This window comes from Apteryx mantelli, chromosome 4 (genome assembly GCF_036417845.1).
Source record: "Apteryx mantelli isolate bAptMan1 chromosome 4, bAptMan1.hap1, whole genome shotgun sequence".
Classification (NCBI taxonomy): Eukaryota; Metazoa; Chordata; class Aves; order Apterygiformes; family Apterygidae; genus Apteryx; species Apteryx mantelli.
This window is the reverse complement of record NC_089981.1, coordinates 27,282,451-27,307,714: the sequence shown is the minus strand read 5'-3', so window position 1 is coordinate 27,307,714 and position 25,264 is coordinate 27,282,451. Positions and strand designations below refer to the sequence as shown.

Genomic DNA, 25,264 nt, shown 5'->3' with positions numbered 1-25,264 from the left:
GAATACAGCTTTCTTTGAGTTCTTTTTGGGACACATTGCCTTTGGCTACCCTGAGCGCAAATCTTGATGTTTGCCAGGGTATTTTGTGATTCTGAAGTTCTCTCTGAAGACAGTGTCTAGTCTGTCCATTTCTAAGCAAACAGAAAATAAAAAAAACAGGACACACTACATTAAAACAACGAATGTAACCCACCTCTGACACAGAGAAAGTTTGACATGGAGTTGGCTGCTGAGGTAGCCTTCCTCTGATGTTTGGAATATGAGTATGAGAGTTTAACAAGATAACAATTTTACTTCCTCAGAAACTGTGTAATAGTATGTTACCTTACACAAAACTCTGTAAAGTTATTTTGCCTTGGGAACTGGCCTTAGTGGTACTGGGTGATTACATATTCAGTCCATATTCAGTACATTACACTGATTTCTCTAGCGTTGTGTCGGAAGAAGCATTCAGGAACTTCTAGTTAGACTAACACAGAAACATACACATAGAACAGCATTCCTCTCAGAAGAGGTGACCCCTGACTAGTTTATGTCTGTCTGGACTGTCAACACTTCTGGTTGTCTTTCAGTTTGACAAAGAGGCATGTAGGAGGGTCAGACACAAAAAGAAGAAAAATACATTGGGGTGTTGTGATCCTAAATGGTAGTGCTGTGCAACTGCATGGCTTTGCTACATGTGATGCGGGAAAGTTTGACATACAGCCAGTGCTAAGAGGGCAGGGTGTGGAGAGGAGGAGAGGAATTTATCAGAGGTAGCCCTTTCTTTCTCAGTTTTCATAAATCTGTGTCTGGATTTTTGGATTTAACTGCCTCATTTAGTATGTAAGATTATTTAAATAAAAGTAAGTACAAAAACATACACTGGGGTGCTAAGCATCAAACCACACTGATTCCCCTCATATACAATCTAAATATAATTTTTAGGCCAAGTTATGTCATTAACCTGTGTTAGATTGTTGCCTCAGTATTATCAGTGTTAGAGCTCCTTATAAAGGACATACTCTTATTAAAGACATTTATCTTGTGTTTTCAAACAGAGTGAAAATTAGTGAAACCACAATTGCTTGGTAAGCCCACCAGACATTGTTAAAAAGTTATTCTTTAGAATAAGACTGTATTTTTCATAGGCAAGTGTAAGTAGGTACCTATCTGACAGTGTTGTTTTCAATGAAAGAGGGAACTTTTGGTTATGTATTCATGGAGATCTCAACCGAATCTGCATTTCCAAAAAGTGCCTTACAGATACCTGTATGTAAAGTTCTCTAGCTTCCTTAAAACTGAAGTCAGTGCTTGTGTCTCTTCAGCTCTGCCCTTCAAGCCAGAAAGAATCCTGACGTTGTACACGATGTCTCATAGACTTAAAAAGTAGCCATGAGACATATCCTGGGAAGCAGGTCTGCTAATGGTAGTTTGTTCATGTGGAAGTCATTCCTGGAAGTCAAAAGTTTGTAAATCAGCTGCCCTGTCAAACTCTCATCTATGCCGACCAGATTTTTAAATAAACAAAACTCCTCATGTCACTTGGAAAGGCTGGCCTGTCATTAGAAGGTAGCAGGATCACAACAGCAGCAGCTTTGAGTGTGAGGACAATCCTGATGAGTTTCTTGCTTACAGAAGAGGAAAAACTGTGCAGATACAGAAAGTGAGGTGAAGGCTGCTCCAGCCTTTCCCTTACAAGCAGTAGGGTAAAATGCTTAGAACTGGAACTATCTCAGCCCACAACCAATACTGCTTATGAGTTACGATGCTTAAAATCCTCCACCTCTGTCTTCCCTTCTATACAAATATATGCCCCGAATAGCAAGGGCAGGAGAACTAAAATGTTTGCAAATAGTGGTATTGGCTGCTAACATTCACAGAATTATTATTTTCCCTTTCCAGCAAACAGAGGAACATTGTGCTTTGGGAAATCTGGTTTGCCCAAGAATGGTATTATGGTGTTTCTGTCCTGATTGTGTAAGAATAAGGGATGTAATTATAGCGATTTGCAGTCACAGTCTTTCGGACAATGTGGTAGGCACCGAAATGATACATCTTACTTGGAAGCCTAAAAGCTGGTGCAGCATGTCAATGCAGGCATGTGAAGAGCGATCATAGATTAGCATTCCTCTTATTCAGAAAAACCAGGAATGACTCAGCCCAGCTACAGAGAAGTGCAGGTAGCCATGTCTATGCTAGTGGACACAGGGCTCTGTCCACATTAGTGTTTCTACAGAACAAACAGGATTTTTTTTAGTATAGGCACCGTTGTGTAGTGAGGTGTCTAGTAGCATCAGGACCGGCAGGGTGCCATGCCCACAAGGTCAGGAAGCACGTGTGGCTACTCTGTGACTCTGCACCTTACCATAAAGCTCTCAGTAGTTGTGACCAGTGCATCATGTTTGGACGTCAGGGAAGGCCTCCCTACTATTTTTAGGAGATGCTTTGGACATAGTAAGGTCAATGGGCTGATGAGATGCTTATTTAAAATTGTTCATATATATCTCTAGACTAAAATGCATGATTTAGGTGCAGTGCACTCTGATAAGATGCAGCATTGTTGTTTTGATCAAAGTGAGGTTTAAAAATGCACCTTTTCAGATCTTGTTTCTGCTGTTACATCCAATGAATGAATAAAATATCAAATCACATCTTTAACTGCTGTTGATATATATTATCTTCACATTTTCATCACTGTTTGTCATAAAAATTATTGTGTTTTTCACTGGTGTGGGACCTCTCCAGTTAGGAAAATACAAGGCTAATGTGATCTTTTTATAAAAATATAAATGCTACTAGTATCATTACACACAGAACCTTTCATTTCACGTTAGCCCCAAACAAATTCTCATATTTTAATAATTACTGTGGGTCAGTAACAATCGATGAGTATTGTGATTTTCATTATGAATCTCATACCTTTGTGCTAAGCACATACATTTTTAGTTTAATTACATTTTAGAATTACAAACATATTTATGACTAACATTATGGGTTACAGTTACATTGTGATCTCCTGCACAATGTTACATTGTCATACAGAGTGTCATATTTATCCAAAGAGGAGACTAAATTCACAGAAGCGTGTCATGATGCTAGGTAGAGTATCATACTAGGAGGTAGGCTGGAGTAGAGAGTTATCTAGAGCTTCTTGAGTAAGCTTGTAGCAAAATAATTACTTAGCATGATATGACATTCTATTTTAATACATGCTGTGGTTTCTGTGGATAACCCTTTTGCGTGTTAGTTGAAGTTCAGAGAGCTTTTCTCAGAGCTGTTGCTGTTCTTAGTCCTCTCTGAGAGGATGTGGACTGAGTGTTTGGTCAACGACTGAGTCCTGCAGCTCATTTGCTGAAAGTATGAAAAGACAAAGTATCTGTGTAGCATAGAGAAATATGTACAGTCTTTATTGATGGGACTGTGTCCACCTGAACCTGAGTGTAGGGAGAGACAGACACTCTGGTGGAACAATATAGATTTGGAGAATAGTTACAGAATTAGAGAGCTCTTAGAGATGAGAAGCTCTTATCCAGCTCACAGAACAGAAGCAGGCTCACCTGTACCTGGACTATCCACATTTGTTGTTTTTGAAGCCTTTTCTTAAAACATTCTGACAAGAATGATTCTACCTTGTCACTGAGTAACCCATTCCAGCATCACGCAACCCTAATTTTACATGTGGCTTAATTAATAGAACTAGAACAGTACACTCCAAAAATGTGTTTAAAATAGGTAGCAAGACCAATCACTGAGTGTCAAATGATTCTAAGAAAATCATATTTCTTATTGCTAGCTGCTTCTTGGGTCCTAATGAAAGTGTCTGAACAGCAGCAGCACCTTTTCTGTTCAGAATAAAGGAAATGGAGTGAAGAGGAAACAAATTAGTTGTACTGTAGTTCTCAGATTGAAATTTGGTGAGCATCTTTCATAGCATAGCTCATTTATTTTTCTTCCATAGAATTACTGGATTTCTAGCTCCTTGAAGTTAATTATTTTTTAATTTAAAAGTTTTTTCCACAAAGTGATCTTATTATTAATGTGCCACATTCTTCTACCATATCTCCAGTTTTCTGCTTGTAGCACAAATATCCTCCAATACCCAAGTGAGAAAGAAATTAGCACCTAAAATGAACTGACCAAGAAAAATTTTATGGAAAATTTTGTGAAAGTTCGCCTCAACCATTATCCCACTTGCGCTAAATAGTGTATGTGGTAGAAAATGTTCAGATCTGACTTTCTGGCTAAAAAAACTAAACAGTTAAAAAAAAAAATGAGGTTATGTATTTTCTGATTAAAAGTATACTTTCCATTTCTTAAGAAAAGCAGAATTTTTGTGAGTAATTTTAATTTAGCCAGAGACCATATATTTTTTACTATAACAAGAGTCTTAGAAGAAAATGTTTTGAACCATTTCCAGTAAATATTGCCATGAACTACTATTGGAAGAGGATCTAATAGGATAAATGGGCAACAATGTCCCATCCATTACCTCAGCAGTGGATTTTTGTAGGCAGTAATGCTTGTTAAGTTGAGCAAAGGGAGTGACAGATCTGCAGGCTCAAGGGGGTTAATGTTGACAATGAGCAATTATTATTTTTGACAAGAATACCAAAGGGTTTCAAGATGACTCTTATAACTGAAAGCAGATTATGACTTGAGTTATATTACTAACTGTCAGGCATAGCTGTCAAGCATATAAAAGTGCAGTATAAAGGAAGATCATTTTATTATAGTAGGAGACAAAGCAGAGATCGAATGATGACCTTTTTTGTGGGTTTTTTTTCAATTACCCACAGGAAGAAGGAGGCAGAGTCTTCAGCATCTTAAAAGAGAAATGGGGGAAGAAAACATCCGGAAGAGGACACTTTCCTCCAGATAAAAAACTGGAGGAGCACAATATGATTTTAATGAAGTTAGCATATGGGGATTGCTGTGGGTACTGGTGTGTGACTTCCATGTCTTTCTTGTAGATATAATGTAATAGTTTGGGGGTGGGACAGTGCCCCTCATCAGCCTTCCAGGGAGTAGTTCTCTGGCTGACTGATAATCACAGCTACAAGCGATTTTTCTTTTTTTTTTTGGTCTTTAAGTGAGCTATTTTCCCCTCTGGCCTGTTGGTATGCGTTGTAATCTTGATCTTAGAGCTGCTGGTCTTTGTCAGAGCAATTATTCAGACCACACTTCTCTGATGAGAGACAAAAAATATTTGCTAGAGGCAGCTCCACCTCTCATTTGTTTTTTGTGTGCCTGTGACAATAGCTGATAAATTTTGTTTCTGCTGAGAAGTAGCATCCCTCTCCCTTGAAAGGGGCTCAAGTGTTTCTTTGGCTCCGTGTAAAGGTACTGTCATCTACATAACAGTATTTGTCACATTTACTGAAAAACCAAAGACAGTTCAGCTTGTAACACTTGAACTGAAATAATCCAAAACTTCGTGGACGTTTGAGGTTAGACCCAGATTTCATTGCTGACCTTACCTGTATAATGGGGTGAAGTGGAATCCATCACTGAAACAGTTGTATCCGTCTGCAGATGTTATGAGCCAGAGGCAAACTTTGCTGCTCTGCTACTTACTTAACTTACCTTACATGGAAGAGAAGGCGTCTGCACTCCTTTGTGAACGTATCTGACCAAGTGAAGCAAGCAGGATATCAGGGAGGTAGAGCATAGCATAAGAGAGCTTTACAATTTATTTGAAAAGATACAATGATTGAATCTGTTGTGCCAGGGAATCTGCTGACACCTTCTGATTCTGTTCCGTTACTCTGCCAGAGACTATAAACGTCTTCGTTCTTGAATTTTTTTTTCTGCAAAAAAGTAGGAAAAAACAGTCTGTAAAAATCCTTTCACATAATTACTGACATTTTTCTGACATTTAAAAAGGCATTTCCTAAGTATGGAAGACAAAACAGAATTGGCAAAACAAGCTGAGAAAACAAAGATGGTGTCTCATTGGCACAAACATTTATGTTGAATCTGAGTTCTTCAAAATTGTCAGAATTAATATAATATCTGCTGAAGATGCCAGACTCTACATGAATGTTTTTGAGAAAACCAAGGCATTTTCACACAGATTGAATTTCTAATGAAGGTAGAGCAGGTATGTTGTGGTAAAGAGCAAAGTGACCAAAGTTTATTTACTGCTATAATATTCAGATAATTCTTTTGTCTACATATGCATACTGCCTCAGAGTACCTGCAGTTTTTCTTTCAAATATGTTATTTAGGAACTGGTCGTAGTATGACCCTTTACATTCACCCATCCACCATACCTACCCTCTGCTTGTGCAGTCTAGACCAAAAAGAGCTAGGGGCATCGGCAAAGCCAGTTTCTTCTCGCTTACCTTGAGAGTGGTAAGGTCAGTTCAGCGCCTGCCATAAGTTACAACAGTGGGATAATTCTTATTTGGGACATTTCACTAGTCTCCATGAGGCACCTGTCTCAATCAGTGGTACCAGTTCCTCCAGAATTCCTACCAAACTCAAAAATTCAATGCGAGAGGAATGCCAGGAGGTACATTGCCTGAAATTATTTTAGATTATGTTTTCAAGACTGTGTGAAACAGACTGCTTTTATAATGCTGTCAGCTAATAAATATGTTATGTTCCTTTCATGCTGAATTTTACATCCAGTCCTTGCTTGCAGAGGATGCTCAGTGCTGTCTTCCTATATCCTTTGCCTCATCTTTAGTTCACTTACCCATCTTCTCTGGTAGCTTGGTGAAAGTATACTACCCAGTCTGGAATGTGTAATATAACCACATTTTCAACTGCCAGATGATGTTTAAAAATCCATTTCAGAAGGCTTCAATGTTTTTTAGAGGATTACATGGTTTCCAAATAGAAAAGTTAGAGGTAAGAAGACAGTGTTTTGTTCATAAGTCTGCACTGAGGAAAGGTGCTTTGGCCTTTCAACACAGAAGACGGTCAGGTATCTGTAGTGCTTCCTAGATACAGTTGTGATGATTTTGCAGGTCTGAAAGACGTCGATGATAATGTGCTTGGAAGTTTTCTGTTGAAACAAACAAATTAAATAGCATTTGCAAGTTTTCCCATCTGATGGCATGTGAATCGCATTCTTGCTAGGCAGAATGGGCTTCAGCTTTCTCAGCAGCATCTTTCTCATTTTTTTAGGACTGTGCAGAGGACTGTCAATGCACTTCGATTGTGCACAGAGGAAGATAGCAAGGAGTAGACTGGGTTCAGAAGAGTATGTCCTCACATTAGATGAAGGCAAAATCATGGGATCGCTCTGTCTCTACCTCATGCATGTGAGTGGAGGAAGGGTAGGTTTTGATACATTGATGTTTCCTGTGTGTTTCTCTTAGCATACATCCATGTGCCTGCGCGAACACACACACACACACACGCACATATATCTGTCTATATATAATCTTTCAGAGGAAGCTCATGGTGTAGGGGAAATTCTGGCAATAATTAAGAAAAGGATACTGTATGCTCCAGCAGACGGAATACATCTTTTTCATTTAAAGTAGGGGTTTTTTTTCTTTACCACCAACTTGCTGCAATTAGGTTGTTGGAGAGATATCAATAGAGATTTGAGAACTGCTTTCTGGAAATGTTTTGAATTAAAAACTAATTGGTAGCTTTCTTTGATAACTATTTTATTGTTGGGTGCAGCTAAATGGAAATCAACCACAAAGGGAACTCAATTTTGTTTGTCATTAATTTTAACTCTGTTTCACAAATGATTTATATATATGATATTTTCCCTATTTGTTCTGTACCGTTCTTGAACTCCAGTTAGCAGTACTTGAACTGATGTAGTGTTATTTTCCCATTTATTTATGTTACTTTAAAATACCCCATATTATATTAAATATGAGTTTCAACAGAATGGTGAAGAAGCAATAAGAGGACCAAAGTGAAAGTTTCTGCATTTATGAAAGACTGGGAAATAAGAGGCCCTGAGGACTAAATTTCATTGTTTTCACCTAAAACATGTCCGAGTGTTGTGGTCAAAGGAGAGTAGACCTACACTGCAAGTATATGATAATAACAAAGCAAATTAAAAAAAAAGATAAAATTACATAGTAACCATGTGAAAAGTTATTTACTGAATTGCCCCAGTATGAGAAAAGGTCACAGGTCAGATACACAATCCAGTTACCACAGCTTAACATGTTCCCAGGACACAAACTGACCCATGTCCACGTGTGATCACTAAGCCTAAGTTAAAGGTGAGCTAATTCACCTTAAAATATGAAAAAGGTGAGTGAGACCTGTGAATAAGTACTGGAAGGATGAATGAAAAATTTTATTATGGGAAGATAGGGTACAAGAATCACGGGCAGCAGAGACGTATTTTCACTAACAATGCCAGATAACCTGGGCACGCAGGATCCAGGGCAAAGCACACTTGACTGAGTCCAATTGACTCTATGGACTTTGGACCAAGCCCATGGAATGTAAGAGAAAACAGCCTTTTGGGGAGGCTAAAATCCTTACAAGGGGGGACACAGTTGATACTTGTCTGGAATTAGTGAAGACTGTCATTAGTACCAGACAAAGGCGAGTATATAAGGGTTTGTTCATTGTGGAGACACAAATGTTGAAAGCTTTTTCTCTTGAAAACCGAGTTAACAGGGAAAAGTACACTGTGGGTTTCTTTATTTGAGTTTGCAGCTGAAATACAATGCTCCTTAGCAGCAAAGAGAAGGATAACATCTTGCTAAAGCACTCTGTGGGAATTTCTTCTGATTGATTTAGGAGTAAAATGGAGTCCACTTAACAGGGCGTAACAACTACAATGATACACCTTTCCTGTGAATCCCTAAGTAGAATCACAACACCGCTGCTGAGGGCACTCCACCAATTTGGGAAAGTTGGCAGGGAACTGAGATGCCACTGTGCATTGCAAAGTTTCTTAAGTAACAGGACAGCCACCCTACGCTGTCTCAGTGTTGTGCATGGTGCTGTCTGAAAGCAGTCTGTTTATAGTTGCAGTTTGGTTCCTGCTGTCATAAACTCTCTGCTCTGCAAGACATCCATTCATGTTAGGTTGTTTTCCTGCTTTATTTGGGTTATTTGAATTGTGGTTCCACTCCAAAAAGAATTTACAAAAAAGTGTAATCTTCTCTCTTAGCAGATGTGCCCCACAAGTACTTTCAGAGGCAAAGATGTTACTGACTTTGGTGACTCAGATATTTCTCAAATTCTTCTTAACTGTGGTTGCATTCCAAAGAGAGACTTGATTTATGTCTTCTATACATCATCAGTACACCAGGATCATATACATGAAACTGAGGATAAAAGTTTGACCCTGAAGCCTCTCTTTTCCTTTTTTAATACTGATGGCAATATATAAGAAAAGAGACAAGCAGATTGAAAATAAAGTCTTTTCGCTTCCAAAATAAGGATCTGTAATTTGGAAATTGCTGTGAGGCTGCAACTCTGAACTAAACTCATATGATTTTTACACTTCTCAGATGAAAATTGTAAATAACAATGCTGCCTTGCATTAACTTTAAAACTATTTGTCTATTACAAAATATTTTTCAGGATATTTAATTAAATTAAAATGGATTTTCTTCCAGAAAGGAATTCTTTTGATAGTTGGGTAGTCCCAATAAATCAACTCCTCGACGTGAATTTTTTAAGTAGGAAGAGTTCAAGTGTTTTGGGATTGGCATTTATATTACTGTTTCACATGGTGTCTTAGTAATTTTGCTTGTGCTCAGGAAGTATTTTGCCAATATTTCTTGATATTTATCTTTGCTTATTCATTGTCTCCATTGCCATTGTACATAAGTGATAAAATCACAGGTTAGAAAGGCAGCGTTTTTTCAGAAGGACCATACTGTCAATGAATATCCAAGTTGTTCTCATTCCTTTCTTAACATGGGCTCTTTCCTTCCGGAAGGAGGTGATAATAGTTCTTTTGTAATTTTCTGTGTGGAAAGGTACCCTACTGCATACACTTAAGGGACAAAAGCTGGGGCTCAGCCTTATCTTTGTTGTAGGAAACTGTGTAACAGAGAAAATGTCACTTAGGAACTCCCCATTCCCAAGAGTTTCTTCCCTGATTTTGGTGTGTCCAGAATCCTTAGCAGCTTTTGCTATGGTACTAAGACTTAGACCTCTCAGATCATTAGGGGCTAAGTACAAAGAAGGCTGGAGATGGACACAGGTGCAGAGAACCTGATGTGAAACAAAGGCCTCTTTTAATAAACAATATCACTATGAATTCGATCAGCAATGAGAAGGCATTTCGAAACAGCAGTTTGAAAAGGTTAAAAAAGTCAGGTATTTGGCAACAACTCTGGGCATCTGAGATCTACTCTAGAAATCTGAGGAAGGATCTTTAAGCCATTACTTTATCCTTAAAACTTCTGTTTGGATTGTGAAACACAAATCCGGAAGGATGTCAGATTTTGTACAGATGAGAGTTCCATACTTAGGCAGAAACTTTGGAAAAGAGTAGAAAGGAGTAATGTTTGCAGAACTTCATCACTGAAAGCTTCCTAGAAAGAGGGGAAGGTGCTCGTGAGGACGCAGAGATCCCTGTCTGTGAGGAATGAACAAAGCCCCCATGACAGGACTCTATCCAGGGTTTGTAAGTAATCACAGGTATTTGGGATTTGAAAAAGTATTTCTGTACTCCTAGTAGCACCATCTTTGCAAAATCAGTTCAAGTCTGGCGTTGGTTTCAACTGGCAGTCAGCTTGCTATCATACTTATTTCCACCAGGGTGTGCCAATCAAACAGACTGTATCCTATTGTTGCATAAGGATGCAAAACCGCATTGGAGTGTATGAAAAATACAGTTCATCCTGAATGCTTTTTTGCTCAATCCATTTATGAAAGCCTATTTTAAGGCAGGTAAAATAATAACTGAACCTGCACACAACAAAAAAGTTAATCTGTATCCAGAGTATTTTAGTAAGTAATGTTTTTTAAAAAATCAGTGCAAAAATGCTGGCTTTTTACCTCCTCTTGTTTTAACCTATGACTGATTCATCAGCTGAAGTGTAAAGAAACAGATCTTCTTATGGTAATTGATTCTCAGGGGCTATTAGTGTAAACGTAAATGCTCAACATAGATGTTACGTAGGTGGGTGTTACAGAGGAAACATAAATTGTCAGCAGTATAAGGCAGTCTGTTCATACTGTGGGGTGAGAAAGTGAAGAATGTTAGAAATCAGAGATTCAGAAATGCCTCCCAGTTGGCTGTGAGTGGAGTCTCCCATTGTGAGTAATTATAAGAAACATACTGTGCAAGAGTCGATTCTGATCCTTTAGTTCAACAGGCAAAACACTTGCTTGAACATAACAGGGATTTCAGGTGAGATTTGCAGAAGAGCTTACATGAGTTAAACACCTGGTTGCCATTGACCTTCTATGGGAGGTGGGCACTTACATTTTTTAGGTACTTCTGAAACCTGTTGGAACTGTATGTTTTCCTACAACCCTGGATGAGGATTCATTTCTCAAAACAACTGTGATTTTTAAACCACGGGGAGTTAAGATGACAACATTCAGTAAAAGCCCAAGAGATTATTCTAGTTGACTTAGCCTGTCAAAAATTGGAAGATTAACTCCAGAATATCAGATTAAATGATAGGAACTCTTCATTCTTTTAATAGTCTTCTATATTTTTGACTCCTTGCAGTTTTTGCTTTCAAGCTTTTCTTTGGAACTCTAAGAGACTAAAACTTTACTTTTTTTTGTAACAAAAATTAAGATTTTTTTATGCTCACATGACTCCAGAAACTAGAATTTGAGAGTTGTGATAAAATGATGAGACTAAGTAATACTGTATTCGTAATCCCTCATAATATTCTGGAGAATTAAATCTGCTTTATGAACAATACGCTGTGTGTATGAGCTTCTCCTTTGTGCTGCATCTGCCTTGAGGGTCATGGCAGGAGGAAGTGAAGGGTGGCTCTGACCCCTTCCTATCACCAATACCCCGTCATGCAGCCTGATACAGGCCCTACCAGAATGAATGCAGCCAGCCCCTGCACTAGAGAATAAGAGGAGGAAACAATCTTTCAAAGCACTTCCCCACCTTGCATACCATTTACAGTCATCTTCAGTAAGGCCCTCAGGCAAAAATCCTAGGCACTACAGGATCAAACCTGCACTTAGTAGGAGGCATTTTACTTCCTTAATAATTGTGAAGTGTCAGTTCCCAGCAGCAAACACATTCTAATATGCTGCCTTTGTATGAAGATGTGAGAACTACAAGGAGTCTGGGATTCTAAATTCCTTTCAGATCCTTTATATAAAAAAAAGTCCAGAAGTCTCACAAAACATTTAAAGAACTTTATTTGAAAAACATTTTCTTTTTAAATGGGAATTTATGCAGAGTACAATTAAATATGTTTTTCTAACTAAACATACTAGTTCGTATCTTGGGGCAGGGAAAAATAAATATGTAAAAATAAAAACAATCTGAGACTCAAAGTTAATCATGTTGTGCCAGCTTGACTCAGATTCCCTGATGGAGGAAGATGCATTCTCTCCTCCTGCCTTTGATAGGAAATGCATCTCAAGCTTTGTAGCTTCTGCTGATCACAGTTCTTGCAAATAGTAATGTGCCCATTCAGGCAATTACATGTAGGAATGTGCTGACAAAAAACTGTGTGGAATTTTTGCTCTGTATCCAGTAAATCCAAGGTGCAGCTTTCAGAACTGACCAGTGATTTTGTGTATTTATTTTAGGACTGACTTTTTGAGAGAGGTACTAGTACTTTCTAAAAGCCTGTCTACTTGAAGGCCCATTTCACCCTCTTTTAAAGGCAGTTACTGTGTTTGCCTACTCCAGTCTTGTGGGACTCCCTCCAGCCTTCCTGTATTCTTGAAAATGATCGCTTCTTTTTCTCTCTCCTGGGATGCTACTGCAATTCACATTTCCCTCTGGGAGTCACTATAGTTTTAGTGACAGATGGACTTTTACCATCACCTCATTTTAAGCCTTGTTTAAAAAGTTCCCATCTAGACTGATAGGTTAATGCCTTAGGATGCATTTCTCTAGATTTTCACAGCAGGCAAAGTTTGTGGAACACTTTCCTACTGTTGGAGGTAAAGCCCTTGCATAAATATCATCTGTGCCTCAAGACATTCATCTCTGGAGTTCTTTCACTACTTATCCTGCTGTTCACTTCTGGAAATCATAGGAAGAACCATGATTTTATGAACATAGCCAAGTTTAATCTTCATAAGTTCACGCATATTAGCTGGGGCACAACACCATAGTAATGTGGCCAGATGCACGGAGCGGAGATGGAAATAGCAACTTCTTAAGCAAGCGCTATTAAAAAGGGTTCATAACGCAACCTTCAATAGTGCTTCAGCAAGTAGGTATTATGGTTCCTAAATTTATCCTGTGATGATAGCTGAAGACATATAAATGTAATAACAGTGTAACTGCCCTTTTCAGCAAAGGTTTTATGGAGTGGTAATATCTTTTATCAGGCCATACCTGGAAAACATAGACATCGGCCTTTGGTTACACTGAAACAGAAATGCTTCTTTTGTTCTCAACTATAGTGGTCAGTACATTTCTTCAATCAGGCATAGTTTCCTTTTGCTATAGTTCGTTCTTACAGTAAAAAGTCTCATGTAGTGCTGTTACCTGTGGATCCTTTGGTATATCATGATAATGCCAGAAAAGTACAGTAGGAAGTTTCTTTTGTGGTCATTACATTGATGGGATTTAAATTCTGAAAGACTATTTGATATATTCCGGCATAAGGCTGGATTCAGCTGGCATTTTTTTCAATCTGTTGAGGGGCAAACCCAGAATTTACAGATGCCCATCATGCCATAAGTGTAATTTATTTCAACTAGATAGTATAAGAATATGTAACAGAAACTGCTTGTAGCGGGAAGCAGTTTTAAGTACATATGAAGATTTAAATGTGTCATCTTTTTAAGATTATTTAATGAAGCACTCTAATGGGAAGCAGCTTTATTTTATCTTAACTCTTACATGCTTCAGTTTTCATTAGAACCACTCTTCTTATAACAATAGTATTTTTATGTTTGGATATTGAGATGGTGATGTGGAGAGGATGCAGTGCAGAAATACGCATGCAGTTTTTACATTTCAGTTTCTTTGTCAATTATTTTTTATCTTATTTGCATTCACGTTGTCCTTCTGTACAAGCATCCCTCGTACAACTGATGCTTTCTTTTATTGGAGTCTATTGTGCTGTCAGACCTGGTTTACAACACAATAATCTCATAGACACTTACAATTATGAACTTCTTATGAGTATTCACAAACACATTAAAGATGTGCAGGTAACAAATTAGCTGAGAATCTCAACAATCTGCACTTACAGTAAATATTCTGCTTCTAGAGAAGTAGGACACCTTTAAAAGTCAACAGTTCTTTTGAAAGTACTTTGTCATATTTATGAAGCACTGTGTCACACTTATGGCACGTAGTGTCATGATAAGTTGTCCAAAGTGCCTGTCAGCTTCCCTTACAAACTGAAAAAAATGAACACGTCAAAAGATTACCTTACAGAGTAACAAGCAATCTTCAGAGGTTAGCATTATATTTTTTCCTTTTTCCATGAGACTCAAGCTGTGTCTTTAAACTTTCTGCTTTTCCAGTTTAATTTTTTGCGGTGTAATTTAATAGGAATGGACTATTTTAATTTTCTACCAAGAAAAGTTATAAATAAAGACATTTTTAAAAGTAAATAACTTTTAGGAGCTTTTTTAAAAGCATGCAGCTGTTCTAACATAAGAGATCCTAGTTAGCTCTTTTTTAATACAAACCACAAAGAGGTCAAAGAATCGAGAATTTTTTTACTACCCATTCACATTTAATGCAAATTCCAGCTATGTATTCATATTATTTCTTTAGGCACCTTCAGAATGCCAGCAGGTAATTGGGTAATCTGAGCTAATGGTGCCCATGTCAGGTGCCTGAAGAAATACCCTGAGGATGACATTTGGAGCCTACTTATCCTATATTCCTGTTTCACAACTGAGAGGGAGATGAAACTGTCAGAAATATAAGGAGTAATAAGAAGAGAAAAGTGCTAATAAAACCTTTTTTTTCACTAAGGGTTTTGTTCATCATATATATTCCAAAGGAATATATTCTGATTTAACCAAAAGATGGATAAAGTGTACCGCGAACAGAATAGAGTGGACAACAGGATGATATTTCACAGCATGTGGGAAACATACTTCTTGCAAACATTATTTCCCAGAATCACAGCTTTACTTTTTATTTTATTATGGAAAAGGAAGTCTCAAACTCCAGGGTTGAGAAAAAGCTTTTATTAGCAGGCCCCACCGTAAGAAGTGGTCTTTGTGGCAGTACTAGCCTGAGTTTGCAGAGAACGAGGAGAAGTTTTGACATGCAAATTATTCCTCTTACAGCAACAGTGATGATACTGTTGACAACAACAATTTTGTTATTATTTGCAAAATCAAATAAGGATAATAAACTGATGGCTCTAGATGACTAGTCTCCTAGGATAAGAATATGGAAGTTCATAGACAATTTTAGTAGGAAAGAGTAAACAACTTCATTTTCCTAAGGAGGGCTTCAGCTTTCTAACATTGTGCAAGTACTTCTCTAGAGTGTGTCCTGCGCAGCCACCAGTTATGGAACTGCTGCTGTATGGCCACTCTCTACTAAAAATTGCTTCCTGTGCTGTCAGCTGTTATGCACCCAAAAATGCTGTTTCTTACCATTTGAGGATGCATGAATCACTGCCCACTGTAAGGCATGGATTTTATTTGAGAAGCTCTGCATCTCCTTGGCACTGAAGTTAGACATTTAAGGTTGATTATTTTTAGTCATTCTTACCGCTTGTTCAGTCAACAGTTTAGGGCCTTTGGCCAGTCAAGATTTTTTTTTTTCTTTTTCTGTAAGAGACTTCATAGAAATGTTTTCAATATAAGGTGGCTGGAGCTATGACCCCCTTGCGCATCCCTTTCTGTGCAGCCCACGTGCACCAAGTTAGGAATCAGTGACTGATCCAGGGAAAACTCTCCAAGATTTTTCCCAGGAAGAACCATTTATCCAAAGTACTTAAGAAATAGAGTTATCTTTGGAGTTTTCCTAGTGCCCGCCTCATCCACTGAAGGGGAAACAATGCAGAATGTTTCATTACAGATGAAGTCTTTCAGATCTAGTTTGTCAGTATCAACAACCACAGCACAATTAACTCTTAAATGATTCAGTAACTTCTGTTACAGTACTTTGTGGTCACACTGTTCTGCCCTCTCACCCCACCATTCCTGTGCCCTCCTGCTCCATATTTACATGCACCTGTCTCTCCATTAACACCTCGTTAAGGAACACACCTGCATGGTTTTACTTAAACCCACTGCACTGCAGCCATTAACCCTGTATATTTCATTATGAGGCACTCAGCACAATAGCAGCACTGAGTAAGGTTCATTAATGAGTCATATAACCAACAAAAATTGGTTTTGTATGAGTCCTTTTGGTTCAAATTCTTCATCCCCCCCCTTTTAATAATGGATTTTGTGTTGAATATGTTCCCCAGAAAAAATACACATGAACACATACGCATTAATGTTAATCCAGCTGTAACAGCATAGTTTTGAGACATAAGGACAGAAATACAATACTTATTTATAAATGGTAAGAAGGGCAACAATGAAACCACAGCTTTAGGGCTTAAGAGACCTTAATTCTATTCCCAGATTTGTCAAACATCGGCAGTTGCACAGCAAGTTGTATCATCTGCCTATGCTACTTCTCAAAACTAAGTGTTGCAGTTTAGGTGTTTGGGCCAGCATGCATACAGAGCTCACCAAAGAAGAAAAATGTGTGAGACAAAGTACAAGCGTCTACAGAATCAACCACACTAACACACAGAACAGAAGCAGCAGAGTTTGTTAATGTCTGTAGCAGAAGCAAATTGGCATGTGAGCAGATAGTGTAATTGATATGAGGTTCAGAATCCAAATAGTCAATACAATTTCTCCAGCAAGTTCACTGAAATTGTTTCAAAATCTTTAATTATGGTTTGACTTGATTAGGAAGAGAAACTGGCTGGGCAAACATGGCAGATGATTGCCCCATGACTCTGTAATCAACAAATACCACAATCCGTTTATTCCCATGAATCTGCTATAAGGAAAATCTAAGCGCTAGAGTTCATTTTGGATCAGAAACTCATCTCCTTATTGTATAGCTACATAAAACTATTGAATATGCTACTTCAATAACACAATAAGAGAGTCCCTCAGCTGTATCCATACATTTGATCAACGATTTGCTGCAAATTACATGAAGTGGCCACAGATCAGTATTTCTTACTGAATGCCCTTACAGAAGGGTAATTTGCTGTGTAATTGCTTTTCATCGCTTCTTTATTATGGACTATTGCTTTCCTTGGTCAAATCGCTCATACTTATGCCACAGAAAACACAAGAGTTGCTCTTTCAAATTTCATAGTGCTTATGTTGCTTAGTAGTTCGCTGCTGTTTTTATGCATAAGCTTACTGTGTGGGAAACTCAGATCTCTAAGCAAAGTAAACTCTTCTTTTGTTAACATGTTGCTTATATTACAATTCTAATGTAGATGTGGCTCTTCTCATTTATGCAGGTTGAGATGAACCTTAATAGGATGCCTGGTTTTAACAGGGATCAGCTCAAAGAGGTTAAAATTCCTGCAAATGTACTAAATATAACATTTGTAATTTAGTATATACAATGCGTATTTGTTACACTGTATCTTGATACCAGTTTTCCCCTTGGTATCTTATTCTCTCATCAAAATCTCTTTTTATCCTTATTATTCATTTGACTGATGCCTATTTTGAAAGCAATCTTGGATATTTTTGCAGAATCAAAATACATAGAGAAAGCATCTCTATATAGAAAAATCAGTTGTTCCTGCACCTCTCTTTTCATATGCTCACTTAGAATGGAGATGATAATCTGTGCAAATACTAAAAATACTGATGTGCAGTGTAAGGTGATCCATGCATAAACCAACCCACTCACGTGCAGTGTAAGCTGATCCATGCATAAACCAACCCATTAAATCTAGCTGTAGAGTTTACACATTTCTTCAGCAGGAAAGCCCACCAATGGGGTGTTTTTAATAGACATTGAAAGCTACACTTTATTATTCACTGAGCAGAACTGACATTAGATTTGATTCAGTAAGGAGCACTAACTGCATAAACAGATGTCAGCTGCTCTTTGGTCTGGTGACCATGGGCTGGATTAAAAAAAAAATCTAACAAGGAGCACAAAACTAATGATAGGGATCTTCTTTAAATACAGGAGAATGAGTTTACCAACAAAGTTTCCAATATACCAGGTCAATCTATTTCAACATGTGTCTAGGTGGAAGAATATGTAGGATCAGATTCTTCCCTTTAAGGACAAATAAAGCAGTAATACAGCACTCAATAACTATTCCTGAGGAACGCATCATTCCTAATTCATGTATCACAGTTAACAGTAATACCTCAGTATTTTTTAAGAGTTATCGAAGAATACTATCTAGGATACCACATTCATTAGCTACCTGGAGCATACGGAAGTAGTCTTCATTGAAGTCAGTGGAAAGAATTCTATTGTGGTGGACTAAACGTCAAGGCCTGTAGGTAGGGCAACAGCGGCAGAGTCTATTCTGTGGGTAGTAAATTTTGCAATCTGTTAACTTCTAATGGCAACTGTGTCTACATATGTTTTCTCCATTATGATTCTATATTTGTATCAGTATGTAAACATCTGTCTCACTACAGCACCAAAGAGTGTGCCCCATTCTGCGAAGCCCATTATAAATACATATATATACTGAGTGACAAGCTCTTCCCAAAGAGCTCAGTCCTATGCCTTGGCTCTGAATGCTGATCCACTTTTTTGCTTCTCTGATGTCAGAGAGAGGTCATATATTGAGGAAAATTATCCCCTATGAAAAATTTTGTTCTGTGCAGTGGAAGTTTAACACAGAACCAGCAAAATGCCTGAACATCAGTCTCATTACTGTCCTCCAGGTGGTAGGAGGAGGGAAGGGGGGAATGCATGTTACTTCACTGCATAGGCTAGCTGCTTTTTGTCTGTCATAGCTGCTGGGGGAGGCAGGCAGTTAGCATGGAATTTAGGATAAAGTTTCACTTCAACCTAATCCAGGCTCTTGCTGAGAGCAGAAGTCCTGCTCTCCCTGCTCTCTCCATTTGCCCCAACTGCATGTTTTTGCCCTTTCTCTTGCACAGGACTGAGTTGCATAGTCTCCTGAGTGCAGATCAAATCAGTCCAAATCAGTGATCTGATGGAAAACTACTGAGAGAATGTGGAGGGAATTAAAAAAAGCAAAAAGCAAAACACCAACATCTCTGCTTATGTGACTTATCCTGCAGCCACACAGCCCTTTGCTCAGATGCAAAAGAAGTGGAAGCCTGTTAGCTGGGGGCAACAAGGAGAGAGGGATGGCACAGATCCACTCCTTTGAGTAGCCACTCCCAGCTACACCAGATGAGGTAGCAACTGAAACTGCAGCATTTTATTTAAGCGAAGGGAAAGGCAGACCAGGGCAGGGCTTTGCAGTCCTGAGAATCTTTTACACAACCATGTAGTTTAAAGAGAGCTTTAAAATCACTTATGGCCCCAACCCTCATACAACAGGAGGAAAGTAGCCATTGAGAACTGTAGTCTCTTATTTCACTCTTGCTTGCTCTCTGAATCTGCAAGATTGCGAGTCCCTTCAACTTCCATTGAATTCAGCAGAAGCTGATGACATGCATAGAATTGGGACTGTAAAGCTTTAAAGCCTGCTCCTACTATAAAATGCTCATAACCAAATATACTTAACATTACTGGGAATTATGTAAATAAAACCAAAACCACCTGCCAGACAGCTTTTATACTGGGGAAATAGAGTCTCAATTTAAAATGGCGTTTTAAAATTTATGTCATTTAATAATACAATAGATTTCCATTTTCCAGTTTTGTCATTATGAGGCTTAAAGGCAGTTTCATGTGTGGCACCTACTTGCATTTAACTCATGGGGTTATTACAATGAGCATGGCTTTAAAACAACACATTCACATTTTCAAAGGAAAATAAATAGTTAATGGTTTCAGAATTATTATTCTTTTCCACACAATCCCATAAAAATTTCCCAATGAAACAGCTAATAGACCAATGGCAAGACACTTACATATGCAAATATGTTTCAATGAAAGAGTTAAAGTGCTTTATAATATAAATTTGCTTTCAGTGCCAATATAATTAGATTGTAACAAGCAAACCCCTGCAACATAACACAGTGAAAATTTGAAAATTTGATTCTGCCTGGCAAACAACCAAGTCCCTGCGTGTGCACAAACCTGACATTAATAAGCTACAAGAGATTACATGATTTAGAAAAGAAGCACTTGGTGTTACAAAATCAAATAATAGATCTCTAGGCTATAATTAGGAGAATTGGGATTCAACAATGAAGTCATAATAATGTAATTTAGCTGTAAGTAACAGAGCCATGGAGTCACATTAGGAGGTGTGATCACATCTTTCAGCAAAGCTCTGCAGTGTAGACTTATTGCTGTTCAGTTTAGTCTAGTACACAGCAACCTGTTGGCACAGAGCTCAGGCTGACAGCCTCTTGTTCTCTAGGGGCAGTATGGCAAAGTGCCACCCATGCATTTTTATTTCAGTCTTGTGACTTTTAAGTCAAAACAATAAAATTATATATACTGAGTGCAGAGTTGCCTGTGAATATTTGTATAAATTACTGCACAGTGTGGGTTTAGGGACTGTTTAAGAACAAATATATAAAACACCCAAAGCAAAATAAACAGCTGAAGCAGGGTTTTAGGTTTCTAGTAGCCTTGATGAACATGTAATACTCAGTTACTTTATTCTTGTATTTCTGTTGTTAAGAGAAAGGAGCAAACAGCTCGAGATCTGCACCTCACTGCAACTGCAGGGCTGCTTCTGTTTTGCTTGCATCCCTTACGCTTAGGCAAGGTGGCCCTAATCTCTCATCAGCCCAGAGCACAGGTGTTGCGCGCTCAAGGTGGGAATAAATGTGAGCTCCTGCTCAGCAGCAGCTCAGGCGCAGCCAGCTGTACCTCACGCAGGCCCAGCACGTGTGCGCTGTGCCGCGCAGCCCGGCAGCCAGCCGCACGCGGGGAGAGGCCCTGGCGGCTGGCCTCTTGAAGGGAGGCTGCCGGAGAGCTTTAGGTGGGCAGAATGCACTTACTCACATTCGTGCTGACAGTACAGCAATCTTAAATCCACATTTTTGCAAAAATTGCCATTTGATTTAAGCCATTACAGAGCTATACATCATACCAGCTGCCCTTCTCCTCCATCTGTGTTTTGCCCAACTAAGGCCCTTTCTTGGGTCTGTTATTAATTTAAGTGTTTTTTGCAAGTTTTGGCCACAACTGTTTCTTTGTCATTCATTTGTCATAGCTAATAAAACAGATAAACCACATTAATTTGGTGAGTTCCTCCTTCAGGAGCTGGTGTCTTGTGACCAGTGAAATGCCACCTATTCAGTCAGTTACTAGCTGGTTATTTCTTTCTGTCTCTGCACCCTTCATGGTGCTTTTTTTATAATCTTAGTGGGATGTCTCCCAGAACCCTGTTGTCCCCCAGGGCGCCCTAGAGGAAGACAGGCTGGACCCCATTCCCTGAACTTGCTCAGGAGTGCAAGCAGTCCAGCCCCAGCAGCGCTGAGCTCAATTTTGTGTCCACACTTGAAATCTGATTTCCCCTCGCAAAAGACATGCAGGGATTTGGTTGGTTGTCAGCTTCTGAGGTGTTTAAATCAGCACCTGGGAGGGTGCTGGAGGGTTGGTTTGTTTCTAACTTTCTAGCTTACAAGATAAATGGAGGAGAGGGGTATCAACTTTGCATTCAGACTGTCAGAAAACTTTGAAATGGGACGGTCCATTCTTGCTGCAGTTTCACAATCTAGGGCCAGTGGCCCCAACAGCATGCCCGTGTTTTGGGGAAATCCAAAAGCTTCTGCTTCCACTCAAGTCTTCTGTATAAGATAAAATAAATGCAAAATGTTCTTTAAGCCAAACAAAAACTGTTTCTTTCACCTGTTGCTTTTGTTACTTCCATTTTATTTTTATTTGCAGTTTCTTCCAATTACTGCTCATTTTATTAGTTCTTTATGGTTTTGCCATTTTTTGTTTTGGTGACATTCTGATTTGTTTCAAACTGCCCTTTATTTCCATTTTCTTTCCCAAGCATGTTGATTTATGGTCTTTTCTTCTATTTCTTTTATGCTTTAAATGATGTTTGTTTTATTTCCTTTATTTGCATAGCACTTACTTTTCATGACCTTTTTGTTGCTGCAGCTGCTGCTGCTTCTGGACTGCTGGCGTTTTCTCTATCAACCAGGAAACATGAAGTGAAAGTAAAGCAAATCCCTGTGAAGGCAGGCATCCAAACACAAAACCTTTTCTGGTATTTATTTATTTATTTTTATTCTGCAGTGGTCTAAAGGCATTGGGATTTCTCAAAGAGTAGAAGCTAAAATGGCTTCTTTCTTTTTAAAGAAACATATTGTAGGAACTCTGTATATACTAAAGAGCCCATTTGAGTAACTTCCTTTAGGCTGGTTTAATATTTTGACAGCTCTTCTAGGAGTAAAGATGTTTGTAATGGAGGTAGCATGAAGAAAGAAAATTCTGAATTGCGGAGGTGTTTCTTGAGGCTCTCAGTCACTGAAGATGGTGACAATTTTTAGTACAAGTCCTTGCTGCTAGTATAAAATACTGTTTGTATGCTTAAAAATGAATATACTTGCAGCAAGTGAAATTTCTCGTAGCAAAACTCTACACAATATTTATACTTCATTATGGCTAAATGAGTGTGTGATACCATACACACACATCTGACATACCAGCCAGAGATACATGTTGCTCTCTCTTTCTTTCTCTCTCTCTCTCTCTCTCTCACACACATGCACACACACACACAAACTGAAGGACAGCCTTTACATGATGGGGGTGTCTACAGGGATATGTATGTGTATATATTTTTATAAACATAGACACATGCACATATGTAAAAAAAATTATGCCTTTGTCGTCTGATACATCATTATCATGTCTGTATTGTTCTTATTACCTAATTAATATATGGAGATATATATATATACACGCACACACATACATACATATATATATATACGGTCTATTATACACTGTTAGTTAAGTGACAGTATTAACACTGACTGTGTTTATAATCTCTCTGTTCAGACCCAGATTACTTTTATGTTACAAAAGCTGATGTTATATCAGAGTTTTCATAGTAAAATTATTGAGAATTATTCTCAAAATTCATTCTGTAGTTCACAGTAGATATAACCTTAGATCTTTTCAAGTTACTGTTAGTATTCTTTAAGAAAAAACCCTCAACATTAGTTCTTCATTTTGCTGTGCTGTCACAAATTGGCATCTTGCCAGGAAAACAGTATATTTGAATGCTATATGATTTGCAATGACCTGTTGAATAAAGTCTGCATTAACCACATGCTTCTCAAATTCTCTCCCTTCCCCATTAAAAAGTTTCTTATTGCTCCTTCTAACATTGGTGTTTGCACCGTTTCGTATGTGTATGTGTGTAATATAGTGTATGTATATTTACACATACACGCCTATAATGAGCCCAAACCAAAACAGCCTCTGTCTTAGCTTGTTTGCCAGCTATGCACATTCTAGGGAATGAAACTTGAACATTGTTCAAAGACAAAGCGTGCGAGTTAGCCCAAGGGTAGAAGCAAGTCATGTGCAACAGGTTACATGGTTTTTCATAACTGCTGGTGAAAAAGAATCACCTCATGTCCATATTGCAGGAAATATTTTAGAAAATTTATAGTATAAGCAGAACTTTTTCCTCACTGATTCATGCATGTACTTCAGTACAGTTTGTTGTTGTTTTCAGATAACTGACGACACAATCTTTTTCTCGCCATCCCTTAATATAAATCCATCACAAAAAAAGAAGCAACAAGAGTACATTTTTGTAACCTTTCTTTACATATACTTCTCTCTTCATTCCCAGGGTTAGCTTGAGAGGGCTTTGAGAGAGGGGCTTAGAGACAGGTTGCTCTAATGGCCTTGGCTTGTTCCATGTGGCTGTCTCCTAGAGACAGTCTGTGCCAAACTAAATTCTTTGTTTTTGAGGGCTCTCCAACTTAGAGAGAGAGCCTCTGCTGTCATAGCATCCTCCTCATAGCCCTTCCCAGCCCACTGCCTCAATTCCCCAATTCACAAGTCCTTGCTATTGCACTTGCCAGGATGCTAATAAGGATCTGACTGAAGGTTTTTTGACTGAAGGTGAGTGGGAAAGGGATGTGGTCCCTGGCTGAGTGGACAAGATGGCACTTTTTTGAGATGATAGCAAAGGAACCCAGGTGTCTGCTGCTCACCTGGCTCCCTGCTTTTTTTTCCTGCTCACTGGGCTAGCAGTCATGGTATAACTTAAGAGTGTAATGGGAGGAGTGAGACTCAGAGTTACACTAGAGCTGTTAATTCTGCAGCCACGCAGGAGGCCTCACTTAAACCTTGTATCCACTAACATATGCACAGAGTGGTTCATACAATTAAAAAAATGTAACTTTTTTCTATCTTCTGTATCATAGAAAAGACTGAGAGAGATTTCATAAATTCTACTCCTCCAGAGAGAATACACGAGGGAGGAAGTCACACAGTGTAGTGGTTGGTCACATGCTCCATTCTTACATGATTTTTACACTGCTTTCTTCTCTGCTTCATTATCTCAAGGGCAGCATTGATCCTAAATGCAAGGTGCCCAGCTTCTGGATGTTACTATTTATATGACCTTTTTCTTACTGTCACCTTTCTGATAGAAACATTGAGTGTTTCTTTTGACTAGAGTCATTTCCTTTTCTTCTTCTTGTCCACATTCAATTTATCATCTAATTATGGCTGAGTTTCTGATGTCTCTTTATTTTTCAAGAGTCAAAGAGACAGTATATAAGGTTCTGTTCATTCTGACAAAGTCATAGAAATATGTATGTAAAACAAGGTAGCTCATTTCCTTCATCCGTTTAACCGGGGGGATATGTGTATTAATAGAGCTATCTGAAGCCATCCTTATTCAGACTTTACCAACCCCTGATTGTGCAGCAAGCCAAGCAGAGCCATCTGTGTATGGGCTTTTACAAATATTAGTGTAATATGAAAGAGACATCTCAGTGGTAATTGTACAGTTACCCCATGGGCACCTTCCATTTTTATTCTTTGCATAGAAAAGCACCGTTTCTCAACCCCACGCAAGTCAGCAGACTGCTGATGTACAAATTTTGC

General features: G+C 38.5%; 1 long non-coding RNA gene across 1 annotated transcript in view; it reads right to left on the bottom strand.

Moving 5' to 3' along the window:
* Nucleotides 1-6,950: 6,950 nt before the first annotated feature.
* LOC106497049 (uncharacterized) overlaps nucleotides 6,951-25,264 on the bottom strand; it is a 46,176-nt gene continuing 27,862 nt past the window's right edge. The window contains exon 4 of the long non-coding RNA XR_001294720.1: nucleotides 6,951-6,994. This is a non-coding gene — a long non-coding RNA (uncharacterized lncRNA). The remainder of the gene's footprint in view (nucleotides 6,995-25,264) is intronic.